The following is an 8,476-nucleotide window of genomic DNA, read 5'->3' on the forward strand; positions in this document are numbered from 1 at the left end:
GTTAGATCATTCAACAAGTGTCTATTAAGATCCACTTATTCGCTGAGCACCGCTGTAGGTACTGAGAATACAGCAGTGAGCAAGACAAGTGGATTTCCAGCCTCTACAGAACTTACATTTGAGGTGCAGGAGACAGCCAGTAAATATGTAATCAACCAAACAAAAAAAATGCAGGGAGTGATACATGCTCTGAAGATGATAAAATTAGTTAATGTGAAGGGATATGGCCAGTGTTGGCAGGAGGACTGCTTCAGGTAGCATGGTCAGAGAGGGCATCCAGGAGAGGTGACTTTCGAGTTGAGAAAAGTCAGTGGTGGAGGAGGAGTCAGTCCTAAGAGAATTTAGGAAAGGTGTTCCCAAGAAAAGGATCATGAATGTAGCTTGTAGAAGGATGGAGAGCATAGTGTGATGGGAATCTTGTGCACAAGAGGAAAAATGGTAGAAATAGAGGTCAGGGATATGGGCTGAGGTCCGATTATGTAGACCTAGTTGGCCAGGGTCAACAGACGTTGGGTGGTATCCTTTCCCAATGTAAAGTCATTGTACATTTTTTTTAACAGGGGAGAAACATGGTCTGACTTATAGTTTAGAAATTTTACTTTAGTCACTGAGCAGATTATGAACTGTACGTGGGCATGAGTGAGCGCTGGGACATGGATTAGGAGGCTGTGGCATTAACTCTGCTAGAGACATTGGCATCTTGGGCGTTAAGGACTATGACTTTGTCCTGAGGGCTGTGGGGAACATTGAGAAGTTCTAAGCAGGAAGTGATGTTATCAAATTTGTATTTTTTTTTTAGTGGTACATCAATGTTTTGGCTCTTTTGCACAGGATGGAAATTGTACCAGAGACCCAAAAGATGGCAAGAAAATAGCAGAGCCCATTGGCCCTGAGCTTCCCCAGGACACTTGCTCTCCTTTCCACCTTCTAGGATGAGGTATGGGGGGGAGGGGGCACAGAATCAGGCTTTCTTCAAAACCTGACTATGGAAACCGGACTCAGGGCAGAGACCCCCAAATGGCAATATGGACAAACTTAGCCAGGAGAACAAGGAGAGAGAACCTTCTTTCATCTCTAATCCAGGACAGGTTTGGGGAGAAAACACTGTACTTGGTGCATGGCAGATAGAGTTGGTAGAGGATATGGGGTTTGGAGCTACTGAAACTTGGGTTCAAGTCCTAACTGCATCACTTGCTGTGTGACCTTGAGAACTTCACTTAACTTTCTGTGCCACGCTTTTCTTTTCTTTTTTTTTTTTTATTTACATTTTTTTTTTTTTTTGTCCTTTTCGTGACCGGCACTCGGCCAGTCCTATATAGGATCTGAACCCGTGGTGGGAGCGTCGCAGCGCTCCCAGCGCCGCACTCTACCAAGTGCGCCACGGGCTCGGCCCCACGCTTTTCTCATAAGTGAAATAAGGGTAGTAATAGGACCTATGTCTTTGGTTGATAGGACCAATGAGGATTACCTGTGGTTAATACACATGAGTGCTTAACACAGTGCCTGGCACATATTAAGTGCTCAATAAATGTCAGCTGCAGCTATAAATAAAACTATGATGTCAAAGAAGCTGGCTGTTAGTGAGATTTGTTTTTATCTGCCACCTTCAGAATAACAAATGGCTGACTATTATGTGGTTAATCAGTTTTCTCGAGACTTATGCACTAGGAAAACAAAATGACCCAAGAGGCAGTTAGAGATTCAAAATGTGTCTTTATTGGGAGATGAGATAAACGCCTCAATAGACAACGAAGAAGCTTAACACCACTTTGGAAACCTTCCTAAAATCAGTGAAATAGGATATAGTTTGGGGCTTTTCCTGTTGGCTTGGAGTGTTGGCCAAAGCCTCAGAGCGTAAAACAATAAGCACGAAATATTCCTACATTCAGAGCCTAAGAGCTGCCAGATAACAACCCAGGGCTTATGAAGAGATGGCCAAACAGGTCCTGCTGTCCTCATTCCGATGACTCCATCTAGACTATGGAGACTGAAGTCTGAAGATCAATGAGGCGCGGAAATGGCTGGACGAGAAGATGTTTGGGATTTTCTTACCCATCCCCAAGGTGAAGGAGGGGGTGGCCTTTCCGCAAGAGACCAAGTGAGAAGTCCAAACAGGTCATTGGAGGTGATAGGGACCTGCAGGAGGGGAGACTAACATCTCACTCCTGGCCAGTGCTTGCTGAGCTCTGGAGACTCTGGACTGGCACCGAGGACAAAGCAGCAGGTCAGAGCAGAGCCCCACGTGGGAGAACTGGGAAGAAACTGGCAGATGTTGTTTGGGTCTGAGGCACACATGAACACATGAACATAGAGACCAGTGCCTGGATCCCACCTGGAGTATTGTGAAGCCAAGAGGCTGGCTGAAGCAGCCCTCCATTACTGGGCAAGGGGAGGGCATCCGGAGGGCAGCCTCCACTCCCAGGGTTTTATGTGGCCAAGATACACTGAGTACCAGGTGGATGAGGGGAGAGTAACTGAACTCATTCTCTCTCCATATGACTGTGCCCATGAGAGAACAGCATTTGGATGCCAGCCATGCAGAGAGCAGCAGCCCCCCTCCAAAAAAAAAAAAAAAAACACCACCAGTAGCACCATCTAGGTAAGAAGACTTTCGCCTCTCACCCATTACCAGTCCACCCAGACCTCCACCCTGTCTCAGCCCCACAGGCGCCAGCAACAGGAGAAGGAGGGGAAAGAGAGGACGTCCCAGCCTCTTCCCTCTCCCACTGGTAGAGATCTTCTACTCGTGGTGAGGCTGGGATGGAGGGAAAGGATTGGGGTTGAATGTCAGGTTGCAGTTTTGATTTCGACTGAATTGGACTTTAAAAACCTTCTGATTATGAAAAAATTTCAAACATGCTTTAAAGTGGGCAGAAAAGAGTAATGAATGAACGCCCTTGTGCCCATTGCTGGCTGCAATAGCTATTGACTCCCGGCCAATCTCTACGCACCATTAACTTGCCCTCCCTGCTGGATTACCCTGATTCAAGCCCCAGACATCATATTGCTTCCGGATTGGACCTTTAAATGTCTGCGAGTGAGTCCTAATTACAAAAGTATCTTAGCGTTGAAACTGACCAGAAGATCCTGGATTCTTCCCACCACTCATTTTTATGGTCTCCAGAATGTCGTTTCACAAGGGCAGAGACTTTTTCTATTTCAGTCATTGCTCTAGCCACGTTTACAACAGCACACAGCACGTAGAAGATGCTTGAGAAGTATTTGTTGCATAAATGAATGAATGAATTATTTGTTCAAAATAGTCCAGCCTTTCTTTACAATAACATGAGAGGTGCTCAGATTGAACTAAGGGATAAAATCTTTATTTTATGTTATTCGGTTGGCTTGTCTCAGTACGGACCCAAAGTTATTCAGCCAAACGTCCCACCTCGGAGGACTGACTACGGTAATCACTGCTTCTGAGAAACAGTTTCAAAAGTGATTCCAGATAGTGTTATGGAGGTCATCTTTCTCTAAACCCTTCTGCATTTTTTGCTAAATGATAGCTCACAGATTCTTTCCAGTCTGCTGCCTGGTTTTACAATTTGCACCGAATCAAATTGAATGTGGGCTTGAATTCCTGCCAGCAAGTGGTTGGATGAGAAAAGCCTCTGTCCCCCTTGATGAGGCATGCCTGCTTCGGTTGCTGCCATCCCCAGCCCTCCCTATGGTCGTCTGCCTGTGCCACTCTGAAGTCAGTTGCCTGGCTCCAGTGGGAGGCCTGGATGTCTCACAGATGAGACATGGAGCTATAGATTCCAACAATTCCCATCAGTTTGTCCAAACAACATATCTCGTCCATGAAACCACCTGGGCCCACTGCTATTCTTTGACTAATATTTACATTTTTCCTGTGGCTTTATATCATACTCAGATTTTTAAATTCTTTTTTTTTTGGAATCAATTTTTTGCCATATATGTTTTCTTATAATCTATTTCATCAAAATTTTCTAATTTATCAGCATGAAGTTATGAATAATATTCTTATATTTTTGATTTCTTCTAACTGTAATTCTGATTTCTCTCATTCTTTTTTTTTAAGTTTGTTTATTAATATTATTTTTTACATTCTGTGATGTTGCAGAGCAGTTGGGGGGCAGGGGGACTGGGGAAGGGGGAAGGAAATAGGGTGGGAGAAGGAGGAAGGAGGAGGAGAGGCCTGTGGCACCCGCCTCGTTCTGCAGGGGAGACCAGCAGTGGCTTGGTCATTGCTGGGCTGGGTGCAGACGGCAGCGGGTGTGGCTGAAGCCCTCGCTTCCCACGGCCTCAGCTCGGGAGCCCAGGGCACTTCAAAATTAGGCAGCTTGGTGGTCGTCACCGGGCTGTTGGGGGCTGTGGTGCTCTTACTCTTAACAGTGCTTTTTCTCTCTTCCTTGCCTTGATTCAATTAAGTAAACATTTCTTTACTTCTTTATTGATCCCCAACACCCACCAAAGATCCATTTTGGAATTTTGTCTCGTCTATGCCATACTGAGTATAAATATTTTAAACTTTCAAATACACAGATGGCAGCCTTTCAGAATTTCCAGCACCGACATAGCTTTGTCACTTGTCATTTAAAATAGTGTGTGTGTATACTTGTGCATGTGTATATGTGTATTCCTCTGATTAAAAAAGATAGGTGTCTATGCATATAAGTGCATATATTTATATATTAAATATGTATGTTTATATCTCATATATTTGCATCTTTTATAAATATATATATTTATGCCTTTTTTTGAATAAGGGAATGTGGGAGCAGAGGGGGTAGTTAGATGTTAGATGTCTGTGGTTAAGTGATCAAGGTACTACAACTTTGTTTAGATTATTAGTTTTCATTAACTTTTAAGTTATGCTTTTTAATCAATCTGGAAATTACACTGATGCATAGTGTGAGATGAGGATTTAATTTTGCTTTATTTATTCCCCCAAAATATTAATCAGTTGTCCCAGCATCATTTATCGAATATTCCTTCTTTCTCCATAGACTTGTCTGATCGCTTTTATTATCTAAAAACGTCAGAAACATGAAGATTACCTTGGAGCTGTCTGTTCCATTCCCCTGACTATGCTACAATGATTGTTAACGTAGACCCTGTTGATCTATGTTACAGTATTTATCATATTGACCTATGTTATAATACATACAATGCCGTTTCAATCTTTGAAACATTATAGTATATTTTAATATCTACATTCAGAGTGTTCCCTAATTATTCCTTACTTTTAAACTCTTGGTTATTTTGTCCATCCATTCTTAGTTGAATTTTAGAGTCATTTTGTCAAATTCTTCCTTTTCTCACCAAAGGGAATCAAATACAACCAAAATAAAATTAATTATATGGGGATTTTTATTAGAATTGCATCAAAGCTATATATTTATTTAGGAAGGATAGACATTATTAAATAATCATTCTTTGATTCTGTTTGTCTGATCTTGTTTTAAATTCCCTGGATGAACTTTTGTTATTTCTTCACACATGTTCTGCACATTTCCAGTTACATTTATGTCTAGGAAGAGACTGTTTTTATCCTTTTAGAAGATATAGAGTGTTGGGGCCGGCCCGTGGCTCACTCGGGAGAGTGCGGTGAAGACAGCTCCTCGACTACCATGAATCTCACCACAATTTTCCTCACAGCAACCAGCAATGCTGTTATTTACTAGTGTGGACTGAATGTTTGCATTTTCCCAAAATTCATATGTTGAAGGCCTAACCCCCAATGGGACAGGAGTTGGAGGTAGGAACTTTGGGCAGTAATTAGGTTTAGATGAGGTCATTGGGGTGGGGTCCCCATGATGGGATTAGTGTCTTTATAAGTAAAGGAAAAGAGATGAAAGCACTCTCTCACACTGGGAGAAGGCAGCTGTCTGCAAGCCAGGAAGAGAGCCCTCACTGGGGAACCAAGTTAGCTGGCACCTTGATCTTGAAATTCCAGCCTCCAGAACTGTAAGAAAATAAACACCTGTTGTTTAAGCCACCCCATCTATGGCATTGTCTTATCAGCCTCAGCAGACTAAGACATTAATTTACTTAATTGTTTCTTTGTTTTCTTATCACCTGTCTGCTGCACTGGAGTATTGAAGTGTAAAAACCTCATCTGTCTTGTTCTTAAGACCTGGCAAGTGGCACATCATAGGAGCTCCATAAGTACATGTTGAATCAGTGAATTGATAAAAAGCCTGCCTTTGCTGCATCTTAGCTGTGTGCCTCTGGACAATTTAACTCCTAGAGCTCATTTCAAACCTGAAGAAATAAAAATGAAATTTTTTTTGAGGCTCCCCCCAAAAGAAAGAAAGAATGAATGAATGAAAGAAAGAAAGAATGAATGAATGAATGAATGTAGGTTAAGCCCTTAGCTCTCTACATGGCATATACAAAGCTCTCAAGAAGTAGTGGCATGAATTTATCATCACTATCATCATCCTGATTATTTAAATGTAAAATCACTGTCAGAAAGGCAGGTGGAGAATTGATCAGACAAGGCTTTGCAGGAGTGCAGTCTATTCAGTTTGGAGTCAAATCATTCCAGTCAAGCAGCTCATTTTTTATGTTATTTTTGCCTGTGCCTAAAGATTGATCATTTTTTACAGGAACTAAATCACACTAACTATTCCTAATGGCAATCATTTATTATTATCTTGTACATTTCTGGGAATAAGCTGGGATCAGCTCCGTGGTCCTTGTTCAGAGTCCCTCCCTGGTTGCAGTTAGATGGTGACTGGGGCTAGAGTCATCTCAAAAGCTCTCCCACTCACATGCCTTGGGGTTGACACTGGCTGTTGGCTGAGACCTCAGCTGGGGTTATCAGAGGGAGAACCTACTCTGTCCGGCCTCTGCTTCCTCCTGTTATGGCAGCTGGGCTCCAAGAGTAAGCATCATAAAACATGGAGCCAGGTGGAAACTATGGCTTTTTCCAGCCTAGCCTCAAAATCACAAGGCATTACTTCTGCCATGTTCTATTCAATTAGGAACCAGCCCATATGTAAGGGGAGGGGCAATTATTCTCGACCTCTTGATGGGAGGGGTGTCAAAAAATTTGTGGACATGTAGACCACCATAATCATCAAATTGAGAGAAAATTGATATATGGATCAAATATATGGCTTCTTTAATAATCAGCAATAATAAATACAACTGTCCAATGGCCCAGAACTTTCATATCAGCTCATCAACACCTTCTCTCTCCTGGTAGGAATTATAGTGTGCTGCTTAAGTTGTTGTTCTGGATTTATCCTGAGCTAGGTTCTATCTTCTTTTTTTTTTTTTTTTTTTTTTTAAATTTTATTTTGTCGATATACATTGTAGCTGATTAATGTTCCCCATCACCAAAACCTCCCTACCTTCTCCCTCCCCCCCTCCCCCCCAACCATGTCCTTTCTGTTTGTTTGTTGTATCAACTTCAAATAATTGTGGTTGTTATATCTTCTTCCCGCCCCCCGGTTTGTGTGTGTATGTGTGTATGTGTGTGTGTGAATTTATATATTAATTTTTAGCTCCCACCAATAAGTGAGAACATGTGGTATTTCTCTTTCTGTGCCTGACTTGTTTCACTTAATATAATTCTCTCGAGGTCCATCCATGTTGTTGCAAATGGCAGTATTTCATTCGTTTTTATAGCTGAGTAGTATTCCATTGTGTAGATGTACCACATTTTCCGTATCCACTCATCTGATGATGGGCATTTGGGCTGGTTCCAACTCTTGGCTATTGTAAAGAGTGCTGCGATGAACATTGGGGAACAGGTATACCTTCGACTTGATGATTTCCATTCCTCTGGGTATATTCCCAACAGTGGGATAGCTGGGTCGTATGGTAGATCTATCTGCAATTGTTTAAGGAACCTCCATACCATTTTCCATAGAGGCTGCACCATTTTGCAGTCCCACCAACAATGTATGAGAGTTCCTTTTTCTCCGCAGCCTCGCCAGCATTTATCGTTCATAGTCTTTTGGATTTTAGCCATCCTAACTGGGGTTAGATGGTATCTCAATGTGGTTTTGATTTGCATTTCCCGGATGCTGAGTGATGTTGAGCATTTTTTCATATGTCTGTTGGCCATTTGGATATCTTCCTTAGAGAAATGCCTACTTAGCTCTTTTGCCCATTTTTTAATTGGGTTGCTTGTTTTCTTCTTGTAAAGTTGTTTGAGTTCCTTATATATTCTGGATATTAATCCTTTGTCAGATGTATATTTTGCAAATATTTTCTCCCACTCTGTTGGTTGTCTTTTAACTCTTTTAATTGTTTCTTTTGCTGTGCAGAAGCTTTTTAGTTTGATATAATCCCATTTGTTTATTTTTCCTTTGGTTGCCCGTGCTTTTGGGGTCGTATTCATGAAGTCTGTGCCCAGTCCTATTTCCTGAAGTGTTTCCCCTATGTTTTCTTTAAGAAGTTTTATTGTCTCAGGGTGTATATTTAAATCCTTAATCCATTTTGAGTTGATTTTAGTATACGGTGAGAGGTATGGATCTAGTTTCATTCTCCTGCATAT

This window comes from Cynocephalus volans, chromosome 6 (genome assembly GCF_027409185.1).
Source record: "Cynocephalus volans isolate mCynVol1 chromosome 6, mCynVol1.pri, whole genome shotgun sequence".
Lineage (NCBI taxonomy): Eukaryota > Metazoa > Chordata > Mammalia > Dermoptera > Cynocephalidae > Cynocephalus > Cynocephalus volans.